General features: G+C 41.8%; 1 protein-coding gene across 5 annotated transcripts in view; it reads left to right on the plus strand.

Annotated features, from left to right (window-relative positions):
- The first annotated feature begins 1209 nt into the window (after nt 1-1209).
- The window catches only part of TRPM1 (transient receptor potential cation channel subfamily M member 1), a 116370-nt gene continuing 98218 nt past the window's right edge, over nt 1210-19361 (plus strand). For 2 of the 5 annotated variants that reach the window (XM_033516896.1, XM_015639012.2), the window contains exons 1-3: nt 1210-2036; nt 4253-4378; nt 7095-9016. The gene's annotated coding sequence lies outside the window, so the exon portion shown is untranslated. The other 3 variants (XM_015638999.2, XM_015639006.2, XM_015638998.2) reach the window with 3 other exon arrangements.

The following is a 19361-nucleotide window of genomic DNA, read 5'->3' on the forward strand; positions in this document are numbered from 1 at the left end:
CGTGGACCCCTCCGCCGGCCCCGCGCGCGGCCGGGGAGCTCCCGGGCCTTTCGCTCCCTGCCCTGCACCCTCTGACGGACGTGAGCGATTCGATAGCATCCGTGTTAGAGCACCGCAAGGGACAATTTAACAGGCGCTGAACTTTACAAGATTAAAACGTCGTGAAGTTGGAACTGATACAAGTGACAGGAAGGAGCGAGGCTGCACGGTTTGGTCCGCAGCTACACAGATGGAGCTCGGCTGTGGATTTTAATGGGTTGTGACAGGTTTCACTAACTGCCAGGGAACACACTTAAAATCGCCCTCCTGTCAAAACTCTAGCACTCTGCAGCCTCTGAATTATTTAAAAGTACAAATGCAGATTACTTGGGTTTCATTATTATTCCCTGCTTGTAAAAGATACAGCTCGGCCAGTTTTATAGAGATTAATGCCTGAATCAACGAGACAGTTGCATCTGTAACTCACCGAGTACAAGTAAAGAAATGCATCTGAATGGAGATCGGAAAGCACTTGTGATACCTATGACCTTGTTCTGGAACATCTTTCTCCAGACTAATTCCTATGAAATTCATGTCTTTACAAAAAACAATTATTTTGTCTGAGACAGAGATGATAAGAGGAAGGTTGCTTTGGAAGGCCTTCTTTCTGGAGAAAAAGTTTTGTGGAGTTTGAGGGGGCCTGAGAGGAAGTGAACATCTGTTCCAAAACCAAAATAGTTTTGGTGTTAGGTTGAGCAAAAAGTTGGTTTTGTAGATGCGAAAATACCAAACTCAGGAGTAAAGTCTGCTTATGCTACCGCTGTGCTTTGTGAAAACGTGGAATTTATGTTTACATGCAGCACTGCCCCTCAGGGCTAGGCTCATGGGGAAACCTGTGCCTGCCACAGTGCCCCCATGTCTGCTCAGAACAGGGTAGCCTGTGGTGCTGTGTCTGTAGCAAAGAGAGAAATAAGGCACTACCAGTGCAGGAGAATGTGGTTTAATGCTGAATCGAGACAGAACATTTTGATGCATACTGTACGATACCATTTGTTCTGCTGAGCAGATCTACACGAAATGTTAACACATTTTCAAGTAAAAAGGTTGAGTTTGGGACTTACCCATTAGATGAAGAAGGAATTCTGTAAAAAATATCTTTGTAAAAAATATTAGTTGTGCTCAAGCTCAATCTCCTTCTTGAGAGGGAAGAATTGCTTAAGTAGACTTACCTGGTGGTTCTTTAGTAGTAGATTCAGAGAAGAAACCCTGCAGCTCTTTCAGCTTGAGAAGAAACTGGGGCCGTTTTCAGGGAAATGTGAAAAGGGCAATACTTGGGCAAAAGTTCTTAGTCTTAACCCCGTGATCAAAGACAATAATCAGAAAATGTACAGTAAAAGGGAGACTGGACTATCCTGCTTGCGAACCACCAGCAGGCTCTGCCCCCGCACTGAGGGTGGTTCCAGAGGCTCCCTGGTATTCTCTGTGCCCTCAGCCCACGCAACCTCCTCAGCGCTGCTGGGCCCCTCTCCTACCGCCTTTCCTCGACGCCCTGGCACGCCGTCACGCTCTGTTCTGGCCGTACTCTCACCCACTGTGTAGCAATGGCTTCCCCGGAGTCAGAGGGGCCGGTGTGGCCAGTCCCGGCCCGGGGCAGAGGTGCTGGCAGAGCAGACAGGGAGCTCGGCAGATCTCCGCAATTCCCGCGCACAGCAGGAGCACCGCCTGCCCGGCGTGAGGGGAGAGCCCCGCGGGAGAGACGAGAACTGTGATTGGCTATCCCGGGAGGGCCGGCCAATGGGGAAGGCCCTTACATGACATGCGAGGTGTCCCTCAGGCAGGTGACGGCGTGGCCAGTGCCTGCGGTGGTGGTTGTGTGGCCGGGGGTTCTGTGGGTGATAATATGCTGTAGCTGATGTTTTGTGTTCATGGCGGGGGCGGGCAGGACACGGCTTACCACGATCCTGGGATCTCTGGCCGGCGGAGAGCGGCGCAGCGTCGTGTGCGTGACCGGGCCCGATGGCGTGACCGGGCCCGATGGCAGAGGCGGCTGTGAGTGGGTAATGGCTGGTACAGCTGATGGCCGGGAGAGGGGCGGTCTTTCTTTTTCAAATGATTTGTTGGTTTAAAGTCTTGTCCTGATAGCAACTGCTGTCGTGTAGGAGTGCCTTTCATGAAAAACCAGTTACCGTAACCAAGCTTCCAGGGGTCTGTGGCCTCTCCCGTCGTCGTGCCTTTTTGCACTGAGAGCTTGTGTTAGTACCGGGCTGGGAATGTGGCACAGTGGGGTTCAGGGCGGCGGGCGCTTAGGGGAGGAGGTTTGCTTGGACGAGAACTTGCTTCTTTTTTGGTTGGATGAACCCTGTGAGCTTCCTTCTTCCTTTGGGAAACAGCAATGTTGTGAGGGTTACTTATAATAGGCCTTTATAAGTGAAAGAAAAGTTAATGATATTTGGCACATGTTTATGGAGTCCAGTTAGGGTTCATGTATTACTCTCTTTTAAATCATAACTATGAACAGAAACGCACTTCTGGCTTTCTAATAGCTCACTAAAAGTAACAATTGTCATGCCTTGCACACAGTATGAAAGTCACTATCGCTGCATGTTCAAGAGCAGGGTGTGAGGTAAGTGTATTTGTCATGTGGACATAATTCCAGCTGCCCAGTGGGACCAGCTTTGGCTTCAATGCAGGATTGCAAATCTCAAATGCAGCTGTGTGAACTAACAGTAGTAAATAACCTCCCAGCAAGCAGCCAGGGGTAGGGGGTCGGTCTGCTTTGCAAGGAATTTTGGTCATTACATTAGATTCCTAGAACAAAAACCATTTATGGAAAATCACTAGACAAAATACTGTGCCCATTTATCAACTTTTTCTTATAATTATATGTATTTACCTATTAGTTAATTGTTAATTATTGCATATTATTTTTTTCTGATTAACTAGAAAAGTGAATTTCTGTAATCACACAGTAAATCTCCAGTTCACCTCTGCTGAACATCTTATGCCTGACTCGTTCTCACCAAAGGAGGTGTGTTTTGAAACTGAGATTACAAAAACAAAGTAATAAGAATAGATCCTACCTCCTTACTTATTTTTTTTATTGTGTTGTTGATGTGTTCTTACTTGTAGGCATTTGTTCCTCAGACTGAGGTGAGATTTTTTCCTCTCTGTTATGACACTATTTTTCTATCCACTCAAGAAATACAGCCTATTTTTTTGGCAGAGGTTTTTAAAATTTATTGTTTTCATATTACATAATTTAAAGTTTTGTTTAGCTGTGAGTGCATAGCAGCAGAATAATTTTACATGGAATCCACCCTGCTTTGTGCTTCCCAAAATAGCTCATTGTTTTAATTTATAGGAATAAGAAACGCTAAACTGCTTTGTGAAATGAAAATAGTTTTATGGACTCTGTTAACAGGAACTTTAAACAGAACAGAACAAAGTCCTTCTACAAAGGAAGGCCATGCTAGACTGATGGCATGGCCAAAAAAAAAGAAATAATTGTGCTCTAGGAACATTTTTTATAACTGGTGTAAAAACTGTTATTCCAATTAAAAGTTTGCTGTAAACCAAATAATAGTGGAAGACTGCAATGTGCAAAATTAGGCAATCTGAAGGAAGAATTGTATGAGTGGGAGATATGAAGAATTTTATCTGAGAGAAATTAGTTTACTATTCTGAAGAACATGATAAGATCTAAACATGAAGTTTTATAGTAGCAGATACTTCATCAGCGCTTTTCCTGTGTGAGTTTGCTTAGTAAGTTTTTCTCTTTTCATACACTTCTGCTTTATATCCAGTGAGTGAGATACAAAAAGTGTAAGCCACAGGAGTTCTGTGTACTTCAGGGAAGTAATGTTATTTTATATCATCTTAGGAAGCTCTTTATGAGAACAGGAAAAGGAAAAAGCTGCATAGCCTCTCTCCCTGTTGCAGTTCCTCCGAAGCATCTGTAAGAGGAAAAGATGTAGTTTAATTTCATTTTGACTATGTAAATAGTTCCTTTTCCAATAAAGCAGAAGAAACAAGGAAAAAAGGAAACATGGATGTCTCTGCCTGCGTTGTTGCAGTACAGCCACAGTCCTATACTTTGACAGAACCTATCAGTCTCTACTGATGCTTTCCTGTGGTTCCTTCTTAGTGATTCCATGGTTTGGGGGGGGTGCTCTGGAAAGAAAAGGGAATGAAAGGGGACAGAATTATAAAACCTATGGCCTGTAGCTCTCTCAAACATAAGCTTGTCTAACACTGTCTCTTTTGTTGCTATCAGGTTAATAAATGCAAAAGTGCAGAAGACAGGAAGAGAGGGAGGCAATGAACAGGTTCCTGACACACGTTCCCCTGAATGTTTGCACAGTGTTGTTTTTACCAGGTGTCCTGGTGTCCTAATAAAAGAGTGAGTATCAGATGTTTAGCTTCATCTTCAGAATCCCTTTAGTTAATTTTAATTTGGACAAATCACTGTGTTACATCAAGTAATTGTGTTAATTCTTATCAATGTCACTAATAAGTCTCCAATTGTTACGGAATTGGTAAAAAAAATAAAAATGCTCAAATGGCTTAAGTGTGGCAGTACTTTTACAAAAGGTGGAGGTAAGGCTTGAATATTAAAAAAGTCAGGAAACCATTTTTATCTGTGAGTCAGCAGTCAGCAACTTTGACATTTCAGAAACACAGCAAGAAGCTTTGGAGGGCTGAGAAAGCACTGTAAGCTCAAGTGGCAGCAGTGTATTCTGTCACTGAGCTCCCTGGACTGGCTGTGACAAGAATCCAAAATGCCATTGTGCTGTTGTAACTAATGATTGCACACAAAATGGAAGAATGTATTGGCATGGCAGTGATAAAAGTATAATTAGGAGAATAAACTCTGAAAGAAAAATAAATCTCACATTTAAGAAGCATTTTGATACTTTCAGAAGATGGGGCACAAAAGAGATTGTGTTCTCTGGTGTGTACTACATCAGTTTGTGCTATTGTGTATGCTGTGGAAGAGAGTTTAATATAAATGTAAACACATTATTGCATTGAGCAGTGATTGAAAGGTTTATTTTTTTTTCAGCTGGTCATTTCTGCAGTAGGAGACTGAAATGACCAGTATGGCAGTGTAAGGGGTAGGAAAGTGGAGAGTTCCACCAGGGCTCCCTCCTTCACTGGTCTGAGTGAATTGGTATTTACTGGGTAATGTTGTATCTTTGTGGAAAATGTGGAGAGCTGAGAAACAAAAGGAAGCACATTTGTTGTTCAGTGCTTAGTCCTCTTCTGTCACAAAGCATGAAATGATAGTTTAGATCTTAGAAGTGAACAGCAATGATGTGTGCAAACTGAATCAATTTTAATGGATTTCTTGGAGGACACAATGACACAATCCACAGAACCATGAAAGCCACTGTGTGTGGAAATAATGCTTGTGAATTTCTAAGTGGCAATACTGACTGGGAGCTGTGGGGTGCCTTACATGCTTATAAGGTTCTGTGGCTTCCAGGCACTACCCCAGTCTATACTGGAAAGCCGAGAGGCAGAAGTCAAGCACTCCTTTGTGAACAACAAACCGAAATTTTGTTAGCTGAAATTCAGTTTCTGCTTCAGCTGTCAGCCATTGCACTGATCTCAGCGGATTGCATGAGACACCTGCAGTTGCTATCCTCATGGCATTCTTTCTTGCAGACAACCTCTGAGACAGCTGTGATCATGTATGAGGCTGTAAAAGACTATTTCTCTAGCTTCTTTCAGCCACAAAGCAGGAAAAGAGGACTTCAAGGTGCTAGTCTAGTTTCTTGCAATAATGATGAGCTGGTCATTGTCAAAAGCTTCACAGTGACCAGCATCACTGAATACACCAAGCAGGCCTGTTGCATGGTGTGCCTGACCTCTGCAGCTGGGGCACAGGAGTGTCTTGGTTCATTTCCAGATACAGACGTGCTTTTCTGCTGTGGTCAGACCTCTGAAGTGGTGACCCACAAGTTCAGGATATTTTACTGTTAATTTTGTTTTTTTATCTTCCTTTTACCTTTCTATCTTCTAATTTCTATAAGGTTGCTGTTCATCCTGCATTACAGAAAAGCAGTTCATTGAGAGCCTAGGTCAGTGGTCTGTCACACACTGTGAAAAAACTTCCAAGTGAAGGAATTGTGTTTGATGACCAGTGGTTCTGAGATATCCAGTCATAAGTCAGCAGGTGCATCAGTAAAGGGCCTTCTAACTGTTGATGTAAAAACTTAAGAATATTGGGAATTGCAAATTTCCTTCCATAAGAAAATTGAAGAACTTGGAAGGATGAATGACATGAAGTTCTGTGCCTGCTATGTATTTCTGAGGAATATGGTCAGAAAAGGAAAATAGCTTCTTTTGAATGCGAAAAGTTGAATAAAGCTTGCCAAAGATTATGAGAATGTTCAAGTTAAGGTACAGCAAATGTGGGAAGGTAAAACATAAAATAATTACTTCCTCTGTTTTCACTCTATAACCGGATTTCTGTCAGGTTTTGCCAGTTATGAAGCAGAAAGTGATGAAGTTAGAAGCCATGTATTGAGCATAATCGCTTCCACTGGATTTGATCCACAGAATCACTACTTTGAGCTCAGTTTAACTCATTTCAGTGTTGGTTTTGGCCTTTTATGATTTACACATTTATTATTTCTGTTTCTTGACTTCTCTGTGATTTTTGTAATGTGTGGATATTGCATGTTGTCACTTTTGCTAAGCTTCTTTTCATTCAAAAGCACAGAAAATACCAACACATCATCAGGAAGTACTCAGATGAGTGAATTGATCCAGTAGCTTATTCAGTAAAAGTTGCATAACATTCATTCATGTTCATGCTTGCAAGTCAGCAATGACTCACAGGTGAAAACAGCACTGCAAAATATTGCAAAAAATGCTGGATATATGCTTTCTGAAGCAGATATAATGTCAGATGAGTAATATGTTAAGCCTACTGGAGTAATCAGTGTTCAAAAATCAGCATTTTATATTTGCAGAATCATTATGAAAAGATAGGATGTTTAGGTACAATTGATGGACAGTGCTTGGAATTGGGCAGTTGGTATGTTTGTGTGAGACTGTAAACTGAATTTGGAATATGGAGTTCTGACAATTTTTCTTCTGCCTCTCAGCTGAGACACTGCAAAGAACAAAAGAAATTCTTTCAGACAGCATCATGAGTTGGTGAAATAATGTGTATTTCTGGGTAAGCTATGCATCCCAGTGGAACCTCCGTGAGTAAGAAAATGGCTGCTTTCCATGGCAAAACATTATTTATAATCTGAATCTGGACATAAAGGTGAGAATGTAATGGAGATTCAAGAGCAGTGATTATGTGATGAGGCTGATGAGAGCTTAGCAAAGTAGCTACAAAATATACATAAAAGCACCTCTGCTTAGCCTTTTTAAGGATATTATAAGCATACTGCTGGTAGAGGAAAGATAGGACATGGGGGAGAGAAATCTGTTTTGTTGCTGCTTGATTCAAAGGTCAGCCTAAGAGAGAGAATGAGAGACTGAATGACACTGAACTGGATTGCTCAGAAACCTCTGATGTTAGAGAGTTGTGAGGTTGCTGAAAAAGTGGGCAAGTGCATGTGTGTGGTAATTTGGTCTATATGAGCCTGGAACTTGTGATATGTAAAGTAAAAGTAACTGGTTTTCAGCAGGCTCATGTGACCTGTATATTTCCTTTCCTTGGAGATGGCTACTGAAGGAATAAACTGTTAATCCAAATTGTCCACTTAACTAGGAGACTTTGACCCATTTCAAGAGCCTGAATGTAAATGAGTCTAGGAGATCCCACCTCTGAAAAATTTGTTCCCCAGGGAGGAGTGCCCTGTGAAAACTAAACCCAGCAGAGTTTGCAGTGTGTCCAAAAGTGTTACCCAGGTCTGTGGCAGGAACAAAGAGTTTTTAAGTGTGTCCTTTTTTAGAAGGTTTATCAGCACAGATTTCAGCTTCACTGGCCTTTGTGCAGTGAAACTAACTTTTATCCCTGTCTTTAGTCTGCATCTAGGTCACTAGCCTAGGTGTGTGGTCTGTCCATCCACACAGCCTGCTGTGTAAGCTATTCAAGTCAGCTCCCTGTGTTTTGTGTAAAATGAGTGAATCTGCCTCTTACTGATCCATTAAAGAGAGTGAGGCACCCAAGCCTGAATTGCACTCCTCTGGAAGCCATTACTCAAGTGCAGCTGGAGGCTGAACATGGGATAATGGCTGTTGACAAGGTTCAGTCAGCTTTAACTGGGTGTGAGTGGGTCCCTGTACTGGGTTTGCCAGAGATGGGGGTAATTTACTTCACAGCAGATGTGCAGTCACCAAAGAGTGCTGATATCACACAGATGTTTTAGCTACTGCTGAGCAGAGCCTACACATTGTCCAGGCTTTCTCCATTTCTCACTCTGCCCCTGCAGTGAGGAGGCTGAGGGTGGGCAAGAGGCTGGGAGGGGACACAGCCAGGACAGCTGAGCCCAGGTGACCAAAAGCATATCCTGTACTCTACAACATCATGCTCAGCAAAGAGTCTGGGGTGAGTTTTTCAGGGATTGCCATTGCTTGGGAACTAGCTGGGTATTGGTGTAGATGCTGTTAAGTGATTGCTTTTGTATCACTTGTTTTTCTTTTTTTTGTGTTTTGGTTTTTTTCTTTCCCTCTCTCCTGATTAAACTGTCTTTATATTGACACACAAATTTTCTCACTTTTGTCCTTCCAGTTCTTTCACTCATCCCAGTGTGGGGAGAGTTAAGGAGCACCTGTTTTGGGACTTAATTTCCTACTGCTCTTAGTTTCCTCTCTATGAAAACCTGTCCCTTTTCCTGGTTCTGCCTCCCCTGGGCAGTGTCCTGGCTTTCTGTTTAACCTGTTCCAACCCACAGCTTTTAGTGACTCCTGCTCTGCTGGGGATTTCTTGGCAGCAATGAGAGATTTGCCTGAGTTGATTTTTTTTTGGAACTGCTGTCAGTTCTTCTACAGCCAAGAACTTTTATTGCCTCCTCTGCGAAGGAGATTTAGCCAGCAGATAATTCTGCTCCCAGAAACAGGGCCTGAAAAGGTAAGCCAGCCTTTCTCATCTGTGAACACACACTGCTTCACTGCCTTATCACTGTGAACTCTGTGATTGTCTCCTATGTATTTAACATATGTAGTCTCTTAAGTGCAGTGTTTGTATGATTCCTTATGAACAGAAACTGTTTATGAAGCAGTGATTTGCTCTTCTCTCCTTTTGTTTACTGCCCATGTTTGCACTATATCCACTGTCAGCACAAGACCTGCATCTGGCCTATGTCTCCTGCTCCACTGTGCTGGCATCTTTCATGACAGTGTTAAGATGTCATCTTTACAATAACCTTAAGACCCCCATGCTGAAAGACACCTGAGTATCAGCCCTACAGATGCCTAAAATCCAGCTGCTTGATGGAGATATCATGGGGTAACTCATCCTAACCCATAGATGCACAAACTTAATCCATATGGGAAGGTAATTTAAATTAGAAAAATACACTCACTCTAAAGTCCAACCAAGCAACTTTCTTGTGTTTTGACTGAGAATCTGATCCTTGCATTTTCAGAAATGCCCAGGCACAGGTTTTGCTGACACTCTAAAAGCAATTACTTTTTACCAGCATAGTTTATGCCAATAAATGGATTACGTGCTAGACATGCAATTTAGATGCTATGTGTCATATGCAGACAGACTTCAGAGAGTTCTCTTGGGGTTTTTTTCAGGAACACTAGGTGACAGTGACATCATTTAACATTACAGTATGTTCTCCTCTCCTGAGTCAGTTCCTGATCATACCTCTATAGTAGAGGAGGACAGTTGCAGAAATATGTCATTGAACTACAAAAAAAGGCTCAGTTTGAAGTGTGAAGAAATGTTCACACATATGACTAAGCACTGTGCAGAAAATTAGAGATACTTCCAGGAAAGCCTGGCAAAGGGGGAAAGCTGGGCATGTCATATGACACCAAAGCATGAGCTCTACTAGCTGGTGCTCTAGGAGCCCACAAGTTTCCCCATCATCTAGTATGTCCCTGCAAAGCCATATCAATGCTCTCCATTTCTGAGAGCACTGGGCTCAAAGACGTTTTGAGACCTTTGACATCCATTTTTACCTAATTCTGGCTGTGGCTTCTTCTTTTTAAGCCAAGAGTTGTTTAGTTTACTGCCTGAAAACTTGTTCTGAAGTAGGCCTATGTGCTGTATTGAGCTATATGAGAGTAATTCCCTTTGAGCTTTGGAAATATTTCTTTCCCAGAACACATTACATGAGTATAGTGTGCAGTGAGCAGGGCCCTTCACTCAGCAATGGTGAGCAGCACTGCTCCACCTTGAAATTGTGTCCAGTTTTGGGCCCCTTGTTATCAGAAGAACCTTGAGGTTGGAGTGAGTCCAGAGAAGGGCAGAGAGATGGGGAAGGGTCTGGAGCACAAGTCTGATGAGCAGCTGAGGGAGCTGGGGGTGTTTAGTTTTCTACCTGAGGAGAAAGAGGCTCAGGGGTGACCTTATTGCCCTCTACAACTCCCTGGAAGGAGGGTGTAGCCAGGTGTCAGCCTCCCAAATAACAAGCAAAAGGACAAGAGGAAATGGCCTCAAGTTGCACTTGCAAGTTGCACAGGGGGTTCAGACTAGATATTAGGAAAAATTTCTTCACTGGAAGGGTTATTATACATTGGAACAGGCTGCCCAGGGAAGTTTTTGAGTCACCACCTCTAGAGGAATTTAAAGGATGTGTTGATGTGGTGCTTAGGGACATGGTTAAATAGTGGGCTTGACAGTGCTGGGTTAAAGATTGGACTGGATGATCTTAAAGGTCTTTTCCAGCCTAGATGATGCTGTGATTCTATGACTTGTGCATTGATCCACATACTGTAGACATTTGAAATCATCTGATATCCTTCAGGAAAGGCTTACCATATCAGTAATTATCTCACTAGCTCAGACTTAAATAGGCCTTTTCAGGATCAGGAGTGATTTTTCATGATAATGGTTTACCTTAGGAGTTATCCTAAATCTCCAGCATTTGTCGTTCAAGCTGATCATCCCACATTTGAGGAGGAGGGCCATCTTTCTACAAAGTCAGACTTACCAAATAGCTTCTTGGTACAAATGGCTATGTACAGTAAAGATGAGCCATAAAACTACTTCTTCTCATTCCTTAAATGACTGGTGAGATTGAAGATTTACAAAAGCTACAGTAATGGAGTCCTTGGTGTACAATCCTGGTTTCTATATGACTGAAATCAAAGGTACCTGGCCTGTAACACTTCAGACTTAGCATCAACTATTAAAGCACATATTTTTGAATTAAAGGAAAGAAAATCTGGATCTCATTAGACTACAGAGGAACCAGTGCAGTCACCACATAAATTTTGCTCATGGAAAAACATAAAAATCCAGAGCCAAATTTCTGGAGTCTCCTTTGCATGATCCTGCTTCCTCTTAGTTAGTTAGTTGGTTGTTGTGGGTTTTTTGTTATGGAAGCCAGGCTTACTCAATTTCATGTGTGTTTTCTGCTTAATACATTTTCATCTTGTTGTGTGAGTTCAAGTGATAAAAACAAGTAATGTCATAGGTATCCTTGGAAAAGAGGTAATCACAGATCCCTGTCTGCGATGGGAAGCTGCAGCAGAATTTTCCCCTTTTGAGGCATAAGTTATCCCATGCTGATTAGCCTAGGAAATAGTTTTTCTTCAGTTCATCTGCTTACAGAACTATTTGCTTATTATTGAATTGTTTGTGGATATATCACAAACATGGTTTGCTGTTTAGCAGTATGCACACATTGTCTTGGGGAATTCTGGGGACGCAGATGGTTTGCAGACAGGTAACTGAAAATTTGCCATTTGTTTTATTGGTTAGTTTCCAAATTCATGCAGTAGTTCCATTTCCTGACTATGACTGCCAAAGGAGAGCACTGACAACATGGATTTTCAATGCATCTTTTTATATTGCTTCAGAGTAATTATGTAATCCAGAATTTACTTTGAGTAAATGCTGAAAAAATAAATGTGGACTTAGTTAGCTCTTCAGAGGACTTATCATTCACCAGAATCAAATGCATTCACTCAGATTCAAAGGAAACAAACATAGAAGGGCTCAAATAGCATTAACTGGAATGTGTTTAGAATACAGGCTGATGGTTTTCCAAGTGCATTGGTTGATTTACTCTTAGCCCAGATTATTTACTTGGGGAATGAAACTGACTTTTGTTTTGTGCATTCAGCTGTTTTCAAAATAAAAATGTAGTGGAAAATGTGGTCTGGCTAGGTCTGCTAGGCAATGGGCTGTAGTGTTCTGTGCAGTTAAGTGGTTCAATGCATTCTGCAGTGGGAATATTCATTGCCTGCCTGAGAAGATTAATTTCCTTTTTGGTGATTTGTATATTTAAAAAAAAAAAACAAAAAAGCAAAACCTTGTTCAGTAAGAGGATGAGTTCAGTGATATACAGCAGAGTACATAACATGCTGGTAGTCATTTGGATTTAGGACAAAGCCTTACCTGTGTGCTTCAAGTGGACAGTGAACTTAGGATCCCTGCTGGAGCTGGAAGGAATGAAAGGGTTAGTGGTCTGTGTAACAGTAACCACCTTAGCTTTTGGGTGCAATCTGTGACTAGCTCTTCTCCAACCCCATCTTGTCTTCCCCCTGCCAAACACCTGCAGCAGTAGCCACAGCATCTCTGCTGTTAGTCCTGTACCTGGGAGGAGCAGGAGATTTGCTCTTAGTAACATTACATTTAATTTCTGGGGTATACTGTGCTTCACTAGTAAAATCTAGGCAATGCAGCAGTTGCTGGTCTAATTTGTTCTCTCCAGTGTAGTTACTCTGTCTTTAGTGACCTCCTTATCTATCAGGGGACAGCTTAATGTTCTGAATGAGGCTTGTGAGTGCTGTGCATGGCAGGTGCTGGCTGATTGTGTGTTTGTCCCACAGCTGCCAGTGCTCTTCTGTCCAGCTGAACACGTCAGGGCTCATCTGAACCATGACTGTGGTCAACAACAGCCCAGAACAAGGGACTGCTTGTCCCACAGTGGTGACAGCAAAACGCCACGGGGTAGGGCTCACTGCTTAACAGTTTTTCATGATTTTGCATAGCACAAGTGCTGAACAAAGCACAGTGAGTGAGTGGCATGATGTCATTTTCCAAGAAAACGTAGATATTAAAAAATTCATATAAATGTCTTCAGTGAGTGGGATGCTGTTTGGGGAACCAACTGGGCCTTTCTGATAACAGTGTATTTATTCCATAGTGCAGAACTGCCATACTGTGTCTCAGAGTAAGAGAAATAACATCATTATAGAATCTCATTCAGTCACTTTGGATGTGTTTGTGTCCTTCTCCCATAACTGTCTACTTTTTCAGCTATACTGTGAAGGCTGAGGCTTGCAACAGAAATCTTGTACAGACAAAATAAGGATGTAGGCTTAATTGCTTGTTACAGTAATTAGTACAGTGCCATGACAACACATAAACCTTCCTTTAATAAGTAAGGCAAATCTTATTTTCATTCTTTGTGTTTCAGTGTCATAGCTTGCAATACCTTCCAGCAATAATCCCATACGGGCTGTTCAGATTGGAATGTGATGATACTTAATAACATATGGAAATGCTTTACAGATTATATATGGTAAAAATATTAAATAATAAACTTGATGCTATTGTTTGGGTGAAAAGTGTTAACGTGTACATGACAGTACTGTGAGTCACAGCACACATCCTCTAGCTGGAGCTCACAGAACCCACAGAAGTACAGAAAATGCCTGTGTATTTCAAAGTAGCTGCACGAAGACAGTGTTGACTCTATAGCTCATCTCTAAACAACAGATTTTTTTTGGGCTAGGGGATTCCCCAGGTGAGAAACCTGCAGATGAGGAAGCAACAAACACAATGAGGTAGTTAACAGCAGCTGACTCTTAGTGAAAGGGCAGGTGAATTGTGGTTTCCTTTGGGTAGGAAGGAATCCACCAGGTGCTCGCCTTAATTTGGGCTCTGCTTTCCAACTCTTCTGCCTGCCATTGGTGAGACCTTTTTGCCTCTCAGGTCTAACTTTTTTACTTGAAGTTGTGCTCCAGCACATGTTTCCAAAACATCCCTGGTTTGGAAAAAGCTGTATTCAGTAAGGGGCTGCCTAATTGTGTCCTTAAGGTCCACCAAAATCAACAATATTTTTCTGAAGTAGAACCTTAGAGTTTCTCACACAGGCAGGGAGCAGAGCTGGTGGTGCTGCACTGCATGGGTACAACTCAAATAGAGAGCATCCAGAGAACAGAAATGTTTAATAAGAAAAACTAAGACAAATAAATTCAAGTAGGGAGAAAACACAAGGAAACAAAGGGGGAGGCAGAGTATGTAAAAGACAATAACAACAGTAAAGAATCACTTTGAGATACTTAGTCCAAACACTATCCTAGGTTTGGGAACCCTCTCTGAATTTCTCAAAGCTGTCTTCAGGAGATACATCATGTATATGGTGGACTATGCACCATCTTTTGTCAAGATTACTAGAAGGACTTTATGTAAGTAGTGAATGACATAATTAAAAACACGAAAAGCATTCTTAATCTGAGTGAACCATGGGGCAAGGATACAGGGTTCCAAGGAGGCCTTTTCCAACCCTGGAGCTCACTGTTTGTAACCCAAAGGATTAGCTCTGCTGTACAAAGTGCCCATTGTATTCTGCACACACACTGTTCCTGTACATTTCCAGAGGCGTAATGCACTGTAGTAAGTAAATGGCACAATTACAGACAAAGCCTATGGAGTATGTCTTGGAGAGGATTTGAGCAATAAATCATCACACTCTTAATTTGCATGTTCCATGTAGTAAATAAAGATGCTCTGATAATCAAGAGAGGGAAGGCTGTGAAAGCTTGACTGCAAATTTTGCTTAAGCAAAGACTGCATCTACCTTGTAGGAATATTTCCTGTGAATAGTTTTTGCAACATTAAGAATAGGAAAGTCCTACAGTTTTGTATTCGGTAGGGAAACTGCTAGAAAAATCTCATCTCTCTCACTTGCTGCTAGAATAGGCTCACCGTGTCACCTTTCTTTAATTCTCCAGTTTCTTTTTAACACCCCTCTTGCCCTTCTGCCATAATTCTTGCTTGCTCCTTCTAGAGCAGGGCTCTTTGCTGAGGTGCTTGGCTTACCTGTAGAGAGAGGAGGGGATGAGTCAAGGGCTTGGAAAAGTGGAACAAATGTCTTTAATTTTATCAACCTTCTGCTCATTACCCAATTGTAGCTTGTAGCCATTAGTGAGGAGAAAAGGAACATTTCACAGGGCAGCAGAAGAGGAATAATTTGTTGTGCTCATTGCCATGACACCCCTCCCAAAGTATTTTAGGAAACCAGCATTAAAATGGTGAAATGAATAAAGAAGTGGGTGGTGTGGGACAAAACTTGCTATCTTTAGATAAAAGCTTGCTGCATTCCTGTACTAAATAATGTTGATTGTTGTATAGTCTTGTGCTGATTTTGAATATGTTTGCTAGAAATTGAAATTTAATAGTGACAGCCCATTGAGTCCTTGCTTCTGTAATAGGACACATGTGAATGCAGAGCCTTTGAGTCTGGGGTCCTCCATTCCTTGTCCCTTAGGAAGGCTGGGAGCACAACCTACTTAATTGGGCCTTTTTTCCTTTTTGTATACAGGGTAAAATTTTTTAAAACATCAAAGTAATTACTTACTTTCCCTTTTGATATAATATCTTGGGACTTCCACTGAGATTAAACCCTCAAGTTTAGTCGCTTTCAGAAATAGATTCTGTTCTAGACTAATAGAGGGTTACAGGGAATGACTCTTAATTTTTATACATTCTTTGTAGGATTCATAGACTTAAGAGAAACAACAAAAATAAGAACTGCTATTTCTAATCAACTTTGTTACCTATGGGTTGTGATGCATTTTGCTACTTGTGCTACAAGTGAGAGCAAGCAGTTCTTATTGGGATCTGAAAAGTGGCATGTGCAGTGAGAAGAGAGGAGGATGAGATGTTGTGGGAGGGGCTGCCAGTCAGTACAGCAGCTTTGTGCAATGCATTTCAGGCCACTTGGTCATGAGGAGTTGTGCTCTTTCTATCTGTGACGTGCTTCATCAGGAGCAGGTGTGATGGCAGTCAGATGAGTGCAGACAAGCCAGCAGGAGGGCACTTCAGCTCTCCTGGGAAGGAGTAAAAAAAGTGAATGAAGACATGAGAGTATCTGTAAAAGAGCAGAGCCAAGAGGTAAGAAGCAGAAAATGGTACACAAAGTGAAGGATTTTGGAGATTATTGTTTGAGTATTGCACTATTTAATTAATGTGTGGTTTGTCCTTTTTCCTCCTGTCCCCTGAGCAGATAGCAAATAGCTAATGAGGGATACAAGACAAGCTAAATGGGTTTCAAAGTCTGTAATTGAATCAGATGTTCAGACACATGGCTCTGACTCTGTGTAACACTGAATTAATTGTATAAAGTATTTGCATTCTTCTCCTCCATCTCCTGTTGCCACTCACAGAACAAATATAGGAAATTTTTTTATATCTTATGTGAAATCCTGTGAGCACTGCTCAGCAAGCAGCAATAGGCTCTGGGCTATATATGAATATCTGTACCTAGGCTTAAGGACACTCAGCCGGTGAAAAGAAGTGGGCTGACTTTAGTAACTGGGAAGTGGATTAAATCATGCAGTGGATATCCACTATTGACAGTTGTCTGCTGGTAGAATACAGCTTCAAACCAGAACTTGTTCTTCAGGGAATGGTGGCGTTATGAGATAGATTGTACATATACCAGTGTTTTCCCATTACTGGAGAAAAAAATAGAACCTAGAGGTGCTGCAAACTCCAGCTTTAAGGGTTATTACCTTTTATAGCATGTGATGTTGGGTTGTGAGACCTGAAGCTGAAGTTTGTTTAAGGAGCAACTAAAAGCTTTGGCCAAAGTCCTGGCATTTTGATAAAAACAGGAGTGCTCAGCTGGCACTGCTGTGACAGGGCAGTGGGCCAGCAGTGCTGTTGCACAGGCCCAGGATGGCTGCTGGAGGCATATGAGGGGTGTGGCTGGAAAGGGCAAAATTCTTAAAAATCCTCATCAGTACCTGGAGATAGGCCAGTATTCACTGAAATTGGTGAATAAAGTAGGCAGTCACAATTGCAGTGAAACCTGGAAGACTGTATTGCTAAGGCCATAAAGTACAGAAATCTTTGGTCACCCCTACCCCAAAGCCCATCAGAGGGCTTTGGAATGTTTTCCCTGTGTTTACTACTCCATACAGTTTAGTCTAATGGTGGCATTGGAGAACTGTAACAGGCATTCCTGGTTGTTTGAAGTAAGTGGTATCTGTGGCTTGGGGAAGGTGTGCTTTTCAGTCTCTGCCAGGTTTCTTTGTTTCTCATGGATCAGCACTAATGGTGCTACAGTTCATCCTTGTGCAAATGTGGGTTCTCCAAGAGTACTAGTCTATACATCCCCACCACCTCTGACTCAGTGCAGTGAAACTGTACACCAAACCCGTTGTTTAATTGTTTATCTACTCCTGGTTTCTAAAGCTGAGACACTGAATAGAGGCAATTCTTCTAGCTCTGGCTTCATGCCTCATAGCAAACATGTAATTCCTGCCATTTGCTTCAGTTTTACTCTTGGCTGAAATTTGAACATACAGCACAGGGTCATTTCACATTTCTTTTTCGCCCACAGGCTGGAGGATTATCCTCACAATTGGATAATTTTTGTGTGCTGGGTGGTGGAAGTGTGCAAGCTGGTTGCATGCATGGTGCTCACATCTCATCTGTGCACCATAGGCAGTGGAAATTGTTCCCTCCTAATAAAGGCTGAACTGGCAGTGTGAGGCTGCTGCTGTTTTTAGGAGTAGAGGGGTGCAGCATTCTGTGTGATTTCTTTCTTCTATTCCAGACACTACAATGCTATGGTGGGTTTAATGAATCTGGCCCCTGACAGCCTGGGGGGATTGCATGTCCATAGACTTCTGTTTGGCCAGAAGGTGCTTGGGATTTGAACTGTTACAGGATTTGGGGGGTGATCCTTCTCCACAATCTGAAATATAGAAGCACAAATGAAAGAAGAGCTGCTCAACCCATGCTATGTTTTCTTTTTTACTGGCAAGAGCAAGATCTGCTGGTGAATCTCAGGCTTACCATCTCACTCTATGGTTTGAGAGCAAGTAAATCTTAATCTCTGAAGAGTTTGCATAATACTCAGGTAGAAAGGAATTTCTGGGAGTCTCCCTTGTTACATTTGCTGTTAATTTCTTGTTGAGAGTTTCAAGCAGAAATGTTCTGAGGCCATGTCACACACTATGTCCAGTGTTCCTACAAATCACCACACGTGATTTACTGATCCTTCATCTACATATGGCAGATGAGTTCCTTTCCAGATGCCTCACACTCAACTGTTCTCTTCCCAAGGAGGATGACTCTCAAGATTATTCAGCACATTCAAAGTGACAAGACAAACTGATCCCAAGCCTTGAAAAATAACCAGGGCAAAGAGATATTTTGTTGGTTTCTGGCCCTCTCCATTCCCCTCAAGCCAAACCATTTATCCTCCAGCATAGCATCATAATGGTAAAGGATGCTAATTAGTATGAGACTTGGTGGTTTCCTCTGATAAAATGTTTCAAAATTCCATGATCTTCATCAGAATTTTCGAAATAGATTCTAGCTGCTGTCCATTTTGGGCCACATGTTTGTGTCTAACAGGCTCATGAATCCAAACATTAGAATAAGCAATTATTTGTGGTTGACTCTGAAATCATACCCATATTACTTGTACACCTAATATAAAGTTTTTGAGAGACAGCATATTTTGTTTTGCTAGTAACAAGACTTTCTGGAGGGATGGAGAGTAATGAGGTGGAAGTGGTTACCAGACTTTTGAACTGCAGACTATATAGATATAAGAAAATTATTTAAGTATCAGTTAGATCCTCAGGTGACTTTCAATCTTTTTATTTCAGTAGTCAGGGATCAGTGCTGTGGGAGGCAGACACGAGCTGCAGTAACAGTTGTTTTTCTGTTCTTGTGGTTACTCTTCAGGGTTAGGCAATGTTTATTTCCCAGCATAACTGCTCAACAGCCTTCCTTTCAGAACTGTCAACACATGCTAATAGGTGTTTGAGGAACTGCTGCTACAGTACCTACTAGTTACACTGTTGGTTTTTTAAGATTAGTTACTTGTATGTTGTAGGTTAAAGAACCTCAAGAATGTCACTATAAAATATATAAACTCAGCTGTGTAGTTAGTCTTTGTGTTCAAGCATGCACTGTACTTACTACTGGAAACAGTCTGCTGCACTGCTGCATTAAGGTGAAAGATTTGTGAATGAATAACTTACATAGTTTCAAACCCAGTGAGGCTTCTTCCAGCCTTGCTTTTCCTTACAAACACAAGGCT

Source organism: Parus major, chromosome 10 (genome assembly GCF_001522545.3).
Source record: "Parus major isolate Abel chromosome 10, Parus_major1.1, whole genome shotgun sequence".
NCBI lineage: Eukaryota > Metazoa > Chordata > Aves > Passeriformes > Paridae > Parus > Parus major.